Genomic DNA, 13,513 nt, shown 5'->3' with positions numbered 1-13,513 from the left:
TGTCTTTTGCAAACATTTTTTTCCCAATCCGTGATATGATTGTATGCTAAAGTATATGATTTAGTAGAAAGTATTTGGGGTCGTAGATGAGAAAAAGTGATAAAACAATGTCCAAAAGAAATGGGTGGCAAATATAGGTCCACATGTGCAGAGGGAGATGGAAAAGCAAAAATAAGGTGAAATGTTAGGCTTTGAAAGTGAGAAAAGAATGGGATAGAAAGAAAAATAGCATTTTTTGAAAGAATCCATTATTCGGAAAATGTTTCCTCTTGAATCTGGAGTGTCTTATATGCAAAATTACAATATGTGAAACTAAGACACAGTTAAGTTAAATATCTTGCCAAGCTAGTATATGTTAGATCTGAAAATCAGGTCTTTCTTGTACTATATTACCATGGCTCTAATATAAGTCACTATGAATGAGTGTATGTGTATGTTTGTGTGAACATATGTGCACAAATACAAGACGCATATATAAATATATATACGCATATTAGTCCTCCAAATCTTTGATCCAACAGTGATCTCACTTTCATTTTAGGTTTATGCTTCAATATTTTTACAAATTTACATTTAGTTATTGTGAAATGACAATTTAGAACCCATTTTCCATTACTTGGTTGCATCTAATGATAAAAACAACCTTGGTATAGCATATGTTAAAAGCATAATAAAATATGTTATGTTTAAATGTAAGTAGTGGTTAGGATATGCAGAATTTATAGCTGCCATAATGGATAAATTACTTTCAATGTCATTTTAATAACAAATTGAATTAATTTATACATCAATTCTTATTTTCTAACAATCACTCTTTTTATAGGTAATAGGTCAGTAAAGTTTTGTTTACTTTCAAGCTATACTGTGTGCATTTGGTGATAATATTATTTTGTCACATAGATATGAATAATCTGGTTCTAAATCCCCAAGCTATATTAATAACTTAGTGTTAAAAAAATTTCATACAAGTAACTTTGAAGGTCTAATTGGCTTTATTCAAAAGTTCATGAGAGTATCAAGCAGTATCAGCAGTATTTCATTCTGTGAAACTGAAAACCACAGCGACAGAAAGATAGAGAAAATGAAAAGGCAGAGGACTTTGTACCAAATGAAGGGACAAGATAAAACCCTAGAAAAACAACTAAATAAGGTGCAGATAGGCACCCTTCTGGAAAAAGAATTCAGAATAATGATGGTGAAGATGATCAAGGACATTGAAAAAAGACTGGAGGCAAAAATCGAAAAGATGCAAGAAAAGTTTACCAAAGACCTAGAAGAATTAAAGAACAAACAAACAGAGATCTGCAACACAATAACTGAAATGAAAAATACACTAGAAGGAACCAATAACAGGTTAATTGAGGCAGAAGGGCGAAAAGTGACCTGGAAGACAGAATGGTGAAAATCACTGATGTGGAAAAGAATAAAGAAAAAAGAATGAAAAGAACTGAAGACATCCTAAGAGACCTCTGGGGCAATGTTAAACACACCAACATTCGATTTATAGGGGTCCCAGGAGGAGAAGAGAGAGAGAAAGGACACAAGAACATACTGGAAGAGGTTATAGTTGAAAACTTCCCCTAACATGGGAAAGAAAATAGCCACCTAAGTCCAGGAAGCACAGAGAGTCCCAGGCAGGAAAAACCCAAAGAGAAACAAGCCAAGACACATAATAGTCAAGTTGACAAAAATTAAAGACAGTGAAAAATTATTAAAAGCAACAAGGGAAAAACAACAAATAACATACAAGGGAACTCCCATAAGGGTAACAGCTGATTTCTCAGCAGAAACTCTGCAAGCCAGAAGGGAGTGGCATGATATATTTAAAGTGATGAAAGCGAAGAACCAGTAACTAAGAATACTCTACCCTGCAAGAATTTCATTCAGATTCAATGGAGAAATCAAAAGCTTTACAGATAAGCAACAGCTAAGAGAATTCAGCACCACCCAACCAGCCCTACAATAAATGCTAAAGGAATTTCTCTAAGCAGGAAACTTAAGAGAAGAAAAGGACCTACAAAAACAAAACAACTAAGAAACTGATAATAGGAACATACATATCGATAATTACCTTGAATTTTAAATGGACTAAATGCACCAACCAGAAGACACAGACTGGCTGAATGGATACAAAAACAAGACCCATATATATGGTGTCTACAACAGACCCACTTCAGACCTAGGAACACATGCAGACTGAAAGTGAGGGGATGGAAAAAGCTATTCTATACAAATGGGAATCAAAAGAAAGCTGGAGTGGAAATACTCATATCAGATAAAATAGACTAAAATAAAAAAATGTTACAAGAGACAAGAAAGGACACTACATAAAGATCAAGGGATCAATTCAAGAAGAAGAGATAACAATTAGGAATATATATGCACCCAATATAGGAGCACCTTGATACATAAGGCAAATGCTAACAACTATGAAAGATGAAATCAACAGTAACACAATAATAGCGGGGGACTTTAACACCCTACTTACACCAATGGACAGATAATACAGACAGAGAATTAATAAGGAAACACGAGCTTTAAATGATGCAATAAGCGAGCTAGATTTAATAGATATCTATAGGACATTACATCCAAAAACAGCAGATAACACATTCTTCTCAAGTGCACATGGAACATTCTCCAGGTTAGATCACATTTTGGGTTACAAATCAAGCCTTGGTAAATTCAAACAAATTGAAATTGTATCAAGCATTTTTTCCAACCACAATGTTATGAGATTAGAAATCAATTACAGGAAAAAAATGTAAAAAACACAAATACAGGGAGGCTAAACAAGACACTACTAAGTAACCAAGAAATCACCAAAGAAATCAAAGAGGAAATAAAAAAATACCTAGAGACAAATGACAATGAAAACACAATGATCCAAAACCTATGGGATGTAGCAAAGGCAGTTCTAAGAGGGAAGTTTATAGCGATACAATCCTACCTCAAAAAACAAGAAAAATCCCACATAAACAATCTAACCTTACACCTAAAGAAACTAGAGGAAGAAGAGCAAACAAAACCCAAAGTGAGTAGATGGAGAGAAATTATAAAAGATCAGAGCAGAAATGAGTGAAATAGAAACAAAGAAAACAATAGCAAAAATCAATAAAACTAAAAGCTGGTTCTTTGAGAAGGTAAATAAAATTGATAAACCTCTAGCAAGACTCATCAAGAAAAAGAGGGAGAGACCTCAAATCAATAAAAATAGAAATGAAACAGGAGAAGTTACAACAGACACCACAAAAATAAAAATCTCCATAAGAGATTACTGCCAGCAACTATATGCCAATAAAATGGACAACCTGATTCAAATTGACAGATTCTTAGAAAGGTATAACCTTCCAAGAGTGAATCAGGAAGAAATAGAAAACATGAACAGAGAAATCACAAGTAATGAAATTGAAACTGTTATTAAAAATCTCCCAACAAACAAAAATGCAGGACCAGATGGATTCACAGGTGAATTTTATCAAACATTTAGAGAAGAGCTAGCACCCATCCTTCTCAAACTCTTCCAAAATTTGCAGAGGAAGGAATACTCCCAAACTCATTCTATGAGGCCACCATCATCCTGATACCAAAACCAGACACAGATACTACAAAAAAAGAAAATTACAGACCAGCATCACTGATGAATTTAGATGCAAAAATCCTCAACAAAATACTAGCTAACAGAACCAACAACACATGAAAAGGATCATACACCATGATCAAGTGGGGTTTATCCCTGGAATGCAGAGATTCTTCAATATATGGAAATCAATCAATATGATACACCATATTAACACATTGAAGGATAAAAACCACATGATCATCTCAATAGATGCAGAAAAAGCTTCTGACAAAATTCAACACCCATTTACAATAAAAACTCCCCAGAGGGTAGGCATAGAGGGAACCTGCCTCAACATGATAAAGGCCATATATGACAAATCCACAGCCAACATCATTCTCAATGGTGAAAAACTGAAAGCACTCACTCTAAGATCAGGAACAAGACAAGGATGTCCACTCTTGCCACTACTATTCAACATAGTTTTGGAAATCCTTGCCACAGCAATCAGAGAAGAAAAAGAAATAAAAAGAATCCAAATTGGAAAAGAAGTAAAACTGTCACTGTTCACGGATGACATCATACTATACATACAAAATCCTACAGATGCCACCAGAAAACTCCTTGAGCTAATCAATGAATTTGGTAAAGTTGCAGGATACAAAATTAACACACAGAAATCTCTTGCATTTTTATACACCAACAATGAAAGATCAGAAAGAGAAATTAAAGAAACAATCCCATTCACTATTACAACAAAAAGAATAAAATACCTAGGAATAAATCTAACTAAGGAGGTAAAAGACCTGTACTCAGAAAAGTATAAGATACTAATGAAAGAAATCAAAGAAGACACAAACAGATGGAGGGATATACCATGTTCTTGGATTGGAAGAATCAACATTGTGAAAATGACTGTACTATCCAAAGCAATTTACAGATTCAATGCAATCCCTATCAAATTACCAATGGCATTTTTCACAGAAGTAGAACAAGAAATTTTATGATTTGTATGGAAACACAAAAGACCCCGAATAGCTAAAGCAATCTTGAGAAGGAAAGACAGAGTTGGGGGAATCAGGCTTCCTGACTTCAGGCTATACTACAAGGCTACAGTGATCAAGACAGTATGGTACTGGCACAAAAACAGAAATACAGATCAATGGAACAGGCTAGAAAGCCCAGAGATAAACTCTGGTCCACTAATTTATGACAAAGGAGGCAAGGATATACAATGGAGAAAAGGCAACCTATTCAATAAGTGGTGCTGGAAAATTGGACAGCTACATGGAAAAGAATGAGATTAGAACACTGCCTAACACCATACACAAAAATAAACTCCAAATGGATTAAAGACCTAAATGTAAGGCCAGACACTATAAAACTCCTAGAGAAAAACAGAAAGAACGCTCTTCGACAGAAATCACAGCAAGATCTTTTTTGACCCACCTCCTAGAGTAATGGAAATAAACACAAAAATAAAAAAGTGGGACCTAATGAAACTTCAAAGCTTCTGCACAGCAAAGGAAACTATAAGCAAGACTAAAAGACAACGCTCAGAATGGGAGAAAATATTTGCAAAGGAATCAGCGGACAAAGGATTAATCTCCAAAATATACAAACAGCTCATGCAGCTCAATATCAAAAAAATAAACAACCCAATCCAGAAATGGGCAGAAGACCTAAATAGGCATTTCTCCAAAGAAGACATATGGATTGCCAAGAGGCACATGAAAAGCTGCTCAACATCACTAATTATTAGAGAAATGCAAATCAAAACTACAATGAGGTATCACCTCACACTGGTTAGAATGGGCATCATCAGAAAATCTACAAACAGCAAATGCTGGAGAGGGTGTGGTGAAAAGGGAATGCTTTTGCACTGTTGGTGGGAATGTAAATTGATACAGACACAATGAAGAACAGTATGAAGGTTCCTTGCATAACTGAAAATAGAGTTACCATATGACCCAGCAATCCCACTGCTGGGCATATACCCAGAGAACAAGATAATTCAAAAAGACACATGCACTCCAGTGTTCATTGCAGCACTATTTACAATAGCCAGGACGTGGAAGCAACCTAAATGTCCATCAACAGAAGACTGAATAAAGAATATGTGGTACATATATACAATAGAATATTACTCAGCTGTAGAAATGGACGAAATTGGGACATTTGTAGAGACATGGATGGACCTAGAGACTGTCATACAGAGTGAAGTGAGCCAGAAAGAGAAAAACAAATATTATATGTTAACACATATATGTGGACTATAGAAAAATGGTACAAATCAATCAGTTTGCAAGGCAGAAATAGAGCGACAGATGTAGAGAACAAACATATGGACACAAGGTATGGAAAGTGGGGAAGTTTGGGGGGGAATGAATTTGGAGATTGGGATTGCCATATATACATTACTAATAAGAAAAAAAAATCAAAACAAATAAACAAACAAACCGAGGAACTGGCTAAAAAAAAATGAGTCATGAATCAGGCAGCATCCTTTCTATTAGACAGGTGCTCTGAAGACTTTTGCGATGAAAGGTTTTCATAGGCAGTTGGAGGGTGGAGTGTGGAAGTTTTTAAGGAAAGGAGAGAAAAACAAAATAAAAGAAAAATTTATTTCAGGCAAGGTCATCTTCTTTTGGGAATAGGTAACAACAGTGAGGGCGGAGGGGTCCTTTATTGTGCAGATTAGCTGTTCTTCTTTTAGTGGATTAGGGATGGAAAGGGCCCATGATTACCTCTTTGGTGCTGGCCAGAAAATTCCAGACTGTCACTTAAGATTATAATTCTGGGGCAAGTCAAAACTGCAGTTAGGTCAGGTATTAAATCCAGATTTGGTATCATGGGCTTTAGCACAAGCAATGCCGTTTTGGGTATGTGATTTTTCTCTTTAACAAAGTACATTAAAGTATGTCAAAATAGTATTTCATTTCTAATTTTGATACTTAGAACAAGATGCTTTAAAAAGAATTAAGAATTACAGTAAACTTCAAAGTGTTCTGATATATATACACACACACACATAGAAAGAAGAGAAATAAATTGAATATTGTACTATCCTATTTATTTATGTGTATTTAATATATAATTAAAAAATCATACATTAATGAGTTAGTAATTTTACAAATGATTTTTATAAAGTGTATTTTGTAAAATTAAAATATCAACTTTGTTCTTGATTACATATAAATTCTGAAGTTTTATAAATGTAAATGGATAAAAAGAACGAAGTTAATAAATTTTAAATAAGAACTTTCAAAGCATAAAAATCAAGGAAAAACTACCAATGATGGTGTTTTTATACAAGCGATCCATCAAATCTACAATAATGTTAAGGCAGACATCAAACTGAGACCATATTTGGATTAATATACTAAATATATGAAGCACTGAGACTTAATAAGAAACATTAAAATACTGAACTTAGATAAAAATATACATTTTTAGACATTAAAAATTTTTAGAAAGGACATAAATTTTATATCTATCTAATATATGTAAAAGTTAAAGTCAGGAATCAAAAAGTTGATATTTTTAATATGTCAAATTAACAAAATTTTAAAAATTATTAAATTGTGCAATATCCCTTAGATGTTCTTTTTCAATTATTCAATATTAGGTACCAAAGGATTTTTAACAGTGAGAATGCTTTGTGCCGTATTACCGAGGGGAAAGTTAGAGCATAACCAAATCAACACTACACTTATACCCCAACAATAGGAGGCCCCTCCACTCAAATATGGTTCCAAAGTCCCCAAGCTCTGGAGTGTTTTCCTAGAAATTTGCTCTGTTCCCTTCCAGTGTTTAAGATTGAGAGATCCCAAAAGTGCCATCTGGGAAGAGCAGTCCCCGCCTTGACTTCAGTTCATGTTTCTCCTCTTCAGGGAAGTCTAATCATGTTGTCAGTCAGATGCTCTGGGAAGCTTGGAGGAGGGGGAAAAAATTACACTAAGTTCTTTTCTCTTTTCTTTTTTCTTTTGTTTTTCATATAATAATGATATTTATTTCACAGAGTTGTTATGAGAATTAAGCAGTATGTGAGAAGGCTTTTTAAACTATAAGATGCTATATCAGTATGGGTCATTTATGTTAATATATTTGGAACAAACAGAAAACCATAATAACTGCTCTATAAAAATCTGCAAATAAATTTAAAAGCCATGAAGCAATTTTATAGGATCCAAAATTTCAAGGCAGGTTTCAGTTGGTTGGAAATATTTTCTTATTTATATTCTGATGTATTTCTAGAAGTATTCGAATCTTCAGTTGGTGCACCGAGAACACCCAAGGCCATACTTCAAAAGCATGTTGTGGTGGGGTGTATATCTATGTTCTCATCCTGGTACCTGCTGGTCTGGCCTTTGTTCCACAGAGCAATATGATGACCTACTGGCCTGAATTAAGTCATCAAAATAGTGCCAACACCCTGGTTTTGGATGATTCTCATTCACGTTAGAAGCACATTAGGTTCAAGGCTCTGCCTACTGGTGCATCACTAAGCTTAGGCCATGTTTGGACCAATGTGTGGAGTTTCACTTTTCCCGTTTCCACCACTGTGGAACCTCAAAGAGTGTGTGTGGCAGCAGGCTCCATTGACTTCATTGTGCTGACTCCACTGGCACCCAGGACAGTCAGTTACACCCCCACCTAAGGTTGGAATCATGTGGTCAGACAGTCTTTCATGGTTGCTCCCATAAAGGACTGTTCTGTGCTTTATGAGGACTTTCCAAACCCATGGCCCTTCTGATTTATGGGCTCTGTCTTTTTGCTGATTAAGGTGGAAGTGACATCGGATCCTCACAGGCTAAAGTAAATCATGCTGGAGGTAGAATAAACATTCTTTGTGGGAATGTGACCACTTAATCAGACAATGGATTTCTCAATATCCTCCTTGCTGATGATGAGTATATAAAAGGCAGAATATAGTCAGCATTCAAAGAGGTCACATTTAGGAATGCAGCAATAAAGACCTAAAGAGTTAAAATGAAGACATAGTTGGAAGATGCATTCTGTGTTTACTTAATAAAATTCCAAAGAACATTTTTAACATGACTTTTTACTTTAAATAATCTTTTACATTTTCCCTCATATTCTGGATGAGATTTGCCTTTTGGTCATCATTAACAAAGCAGAATAACAAACTCTGAGAAAAAGCCAATGAAAGGCAGCATTCTTGGGTGACACAATGGATGATGCAGCCTCATAAGTAACCAGCATTTACTAAATGGTATCAGGTAACTATAGAGATAAGAAAATCTATATGGCTTCAATACAAACAGCTATATTGAAGAGATATGGCATTGTGAGTACTAGTGCCGCTGACTTTTTTCTGGAGGGTATGGCATATGAAATTTTCAGGGATCATGTGATGTGCATGTGTGTTTTTTATTTTTGTTGTTTGTTTTTTGTTTTGTTTTTCAAAAAAGAACAGGAAGAGATAGTTTTTATACCTAAACAGAGAGAAATGATACTTGAATACTATTTAGAATTTTCATGTGCACTGATTAGAAGATAAACAAATATGTAACTTCTTTTCTACCCATTATTCTAAAGTTTCCTTGAAAAATAACTATACCTCAAATGGGCCCTTGGATTTTATATTTTTAAAAATTAAATTTTTATATTTCCTGGCATTGAGCAAAAGAAAATAAAATATTTATACAGGGCTCATGTACCTGAAGACACACTTGAAGTCTACCAATAGTTTTGATAGCTTGCTACTTTTTATATTAAATTAACATTTCTCAAACAACTGTCAATCACATATTTGCTCTTTCTGTATACCATCTGTATCACTATTTACTTATAGGTTTTGAATTGGCATTTTAGTTTTAAAATACTTTTTAATGTGTGATTTGATTTTACTTTTATAATTTGAAGCTAGTGTTATTGGCAAAAAAAAGAAATTAATGAACATGTTCCTAAAAATAAATATGCTGAAAATAAAATACTGTCATTTTGGTCCAGGTAGAAAGAGTTGCCTATAAACACATGAGCCTGAGGCTGCTCCAGTAGTGTTAAAAAAAATATGGTGTCAAGACAATTGCAAATAACCAAACTTTATTTTTTATTTTCTCATAGATTTGAAAGAGAATAAAAAGAAGTAAATTCTCACAATGTGACATTGGTAACAAATCCACCAATGTTGCAACTCTCACACTTTGAAATCACCAATATTATGTAATAAGTGTGTAGTGGATTGTAGATAACTTTTATTTTTATAAATTTTGTCTCTTTTCATATATTTTAGGAGGTCTATAATTGTCAATTATTATACTTAGAAAACAGAAATAGAAATACCCTCCCTCAAAGAGGTGGAGCATAGTTCTCATTGCATAAATGTGGACTACACATGCACAGTATGAAAAGTGGGAAAAGAGATTACTTTCATTGGAGAAACCTGAAACAAACTATCTTAGCCAGGTGATCAAAGCTGACATCAACAGTGATGTCATATTAATAACATATGCCCTTGATACAACTGGATAAAATTACGCTTCTTCTCCGTGGTCTACCTCCTCCAGCAAAATCACTCCAATCTAATCATAGCAAAAACATCAGACAAATCTAAATTGAGGGGATAGTCTACAAAAATATTTGATTAGTACTCCTGATCACCAGGAATACTTGAAAACTGTTAAATCATAAAGACAATGAAAGTCTGAAAAAGTATCACAGCCAAGAGACCCTAGGGAACTATGACAATTGGAAGTAATGTGGTATTCTGGATGGAATCTGAAACAGAAAAAGGATATGTGGTAACAACTAAGTAAATCTGAAGAAAGTATACTTTAATAGATAATAATAAATAGACATTGGTTCATTAGTTGTAACAAATGTACCATACTAATAGTGATTAGTTTCATGTGTTAATCTGACTGGGTCACATGGTGTCCAGATAGCTGGTTACATATTATTTCTCTGTGTGTCTGTAAGGGTATTTGTGAATGAGATAAGCATTTGAAGTGGTAGACTGAGTAAAATTGATCACCCTCTCCAGTATGAGTGGGCAAGACACAATCTGCTAAAAGCCTGAATAGAGCAAAGAGGCAGAAGAAGGGAGAATTTTCTCTTAGCCTGACTACTTGAGCTGAGACATTGGTTTTCTTCTGCCCCCTGACTGGGATTTATACTATCAGAGTTCCTGGTTCTCAGGTCTTGGTACTTGAACTAGAACTGCATCACTGGCTTTCCTGGATCCCCAGCTTGTATCATGGGACTTCTCAGCCTGCATAATTACGTGAACCAATTCCCATAAAGAAATCCCTCTCTCTGTTTCGGTCTCTGTTTCTCTCTCTCTCTCTCTATGTGTGTGTGTGTGTGTGTGTGTGTGTGTGTATATATATATATATATATATATATACACACACCACCAGGATATATATATTATATATATATATCCTATTAGCTCTGTTGCTTTGAAGAATCCTGACTAAAACACACGAATGTAAGATGTTAAGAGTAGGAGAAATTAGATGTGGAGTTGTGGAGTATAGAGATGATATATTCTTTCTTCATAAATTTTTTGTAAATTGAAAACGACCCTAAAACAAAAAAGATTATTTTAAAAGAATTCATTTTATATTGCAGTATAGTTGATTAACAATGCTGTGTTAGTTTCAGGTGTACAGCAAAGTGATTCAGCTATACATATACATATATCTATCCTTTTTCAAATTCTTTTCCTGTTTAGGTTATTATAGAATATTGTGCAGAGTTCTCTGTGCTATACAGTAGGTCCTTGTTGGTTTTCTGTTTTAAATATAGCACTGTGTATATGTCAATCCCAAATTCCCTGACTATCCCTTCCACCCACCCCTCCCCATGGTAACCATAAGTTTGTTCTCTGTCTCTGAGTCTGTTTCTGTTTTGTAATTAAGTTCGTCTGTATCATCACAAAAAAGTTATTTTTAAAAAGGATTTACAATTTTTTAAGTTAAAAACTATAAATTGAAAAAAATGAAAATCACATCTGCTGCTTCTTAGTTTCTTCTTTGTATAGAAATTAAATATGTTATTAGCTCTGTACCTAGGAAAGGATTTTTGTGGAAGATCAAAAGAATGCTATATACAAAATATTAGAAAAATTACAAAGCACTGTTTACATGTTAGATGTTATATGAGGAATCTGTTTTGGTATTGGAAAAGATCAGGGGTTATAGAGTCAGATAAAAATTTGGATTCAAATTCCAACCCTTCTATGGATTCTTGGACCAATTGCTATTCTCTCTCAGCTTCATTTTTCTAGCCTGTAAAATGGGGCTAATTCCATTTACCTCATAGATTAAATGTGGAAGATGTTGAACATAAAATATATATGTTCAGGGAGTATTAGTCTGGGTCCTTATTTTGTGGTAAGCCAACATAATGTATAGTGTCCCAAGGTAAATTAGCTGATGCTAATAACATGTAAGATCCCTCTTTTCAAGATCCAGGTCATTTCAGGTGTTGGAATATATGTATTAGATTTTCAGTAGTTCTTGAATTAAAGTATGGGTATGTTGATGTTTTGAGGATGCTGAAAAAATGCTGAAGTCCTTTTTGGTATCTTCTATTTTTGAAAGTATTTAATAACTGCAAAATTTAAATGGAAGTAATATTTGGGCCTATGGGAATCAGTACATTTATAGATTAATAACAAAATGCCCCAGAATTCCTCTAGAAACAGGCCAAAGAATAAATTTATCACTATCATGCCACCTTCATTTTTAAAGTGTTACTATTTGGTTTTAGTTCACATAATAACACTTTATATTAGGAAAAGTTGAATAAAAATATAGAAATCCAATGTTACTCAATATAAATTGATGGCTTATAGTATTTGATAATCACTATACATTGTTTCAACCTGCTATGTTTAATTTTAGATTTATCAGGTTATTAAAAGCATCCTTTAGTAAATTAATCTCTTCCTCACTGCTTACTTAGAATTTAACTAGCCTAGCAATACTCTTTGTTCATCCTACCCTTGCTGTTTTCCCATGTGGCTGCACTTAAAATCTGCACAGTGTCCATTTGAACAATATTTACATTATGAGATCTACTGAACATCTTTCTGAATTGTCAAAGCAACTTCCTATTCAAACTTAGAAGTAAACTGAAATTTGGTAAAATTAAAAACAAATCAATTAAAATCTCAAAAACACTAACAGAGCTTTATTTTTTCCAACATTTATAAAGGATACTTATATAGAAATCAATTTCAACTAGTCAATGCTATTTCTTTTCTATATAAACTTCTCCTTGGAGGCCATGTAAACCATTACTGAGATTTAGCACTAATAGCAAGTTAAAGAACATTTGAACCTAAAGAAGTAATAAGCCTAAAATTGCCTAATGAGAGTGTCAGGAATATCAAAGAGAACAGAGAAAAACAGCAGTAGAGAAAGTAGAGCATACATATTTGGAAACTTGCAGCATTATAGTAGAGATCAGGAGGGCATTCTATGCAGTAAAGACAAACAGTGTCAGTCACGGTGGAAGAAGGGAGAGTGTCATTAGGAATTATATAAGGGAGTCTTTTTAAGGATCTGCACAGTATATATGCCACACAATACACAAAATTGTAAAGTTTCTGGGTAACTGAGACACAGATATTAATGAAGAGTTAGGATGATGATGACAAGATTAATTTAGGACCTTTTAAAATCTGAAGAGTAGAGACCATTTCTATACAGCTTGTACTTTAGACAAATTCAACAGAGAAATGCCTTCCTCTTCTAGAAGACCATTGTAAAACACAAAATTCTTAAATCAACTGCTGTGTAGTATAGGTAAAGAGATGATAGATTATATGTACTTATAACTAAATAGAAGATGAAACATTAGCTTGAAAAAAAATGAGTCAAATTAAAAGTGTTCATTCAAAAAAAAAAATAAAAATAAAAGTGTTCATTCCTAAAATTACTCTCAGGTAAAAATTGTTAACATTATGTACTTTCA

The sequence above is a fragment of the Hippopotamus amphibius genome, chromosome 5, assembly GCF_030028045.1.
Source record: "Hippopotamus amphibius kiboko isolate mHipAmp2 chromosome 5, mHipAmp2.hap2, whole genome shotgun sequence".
Classification (NCBI taxonomy): Eukaryota; Metazoa; Chordata; class Mammalia; order Artiodactyla; family Hippopotamidae; genus Hippopotamus; species Hippopotamus amphibius.
This window is presented reverse-complemented; position numbering follows the sequence as displayed.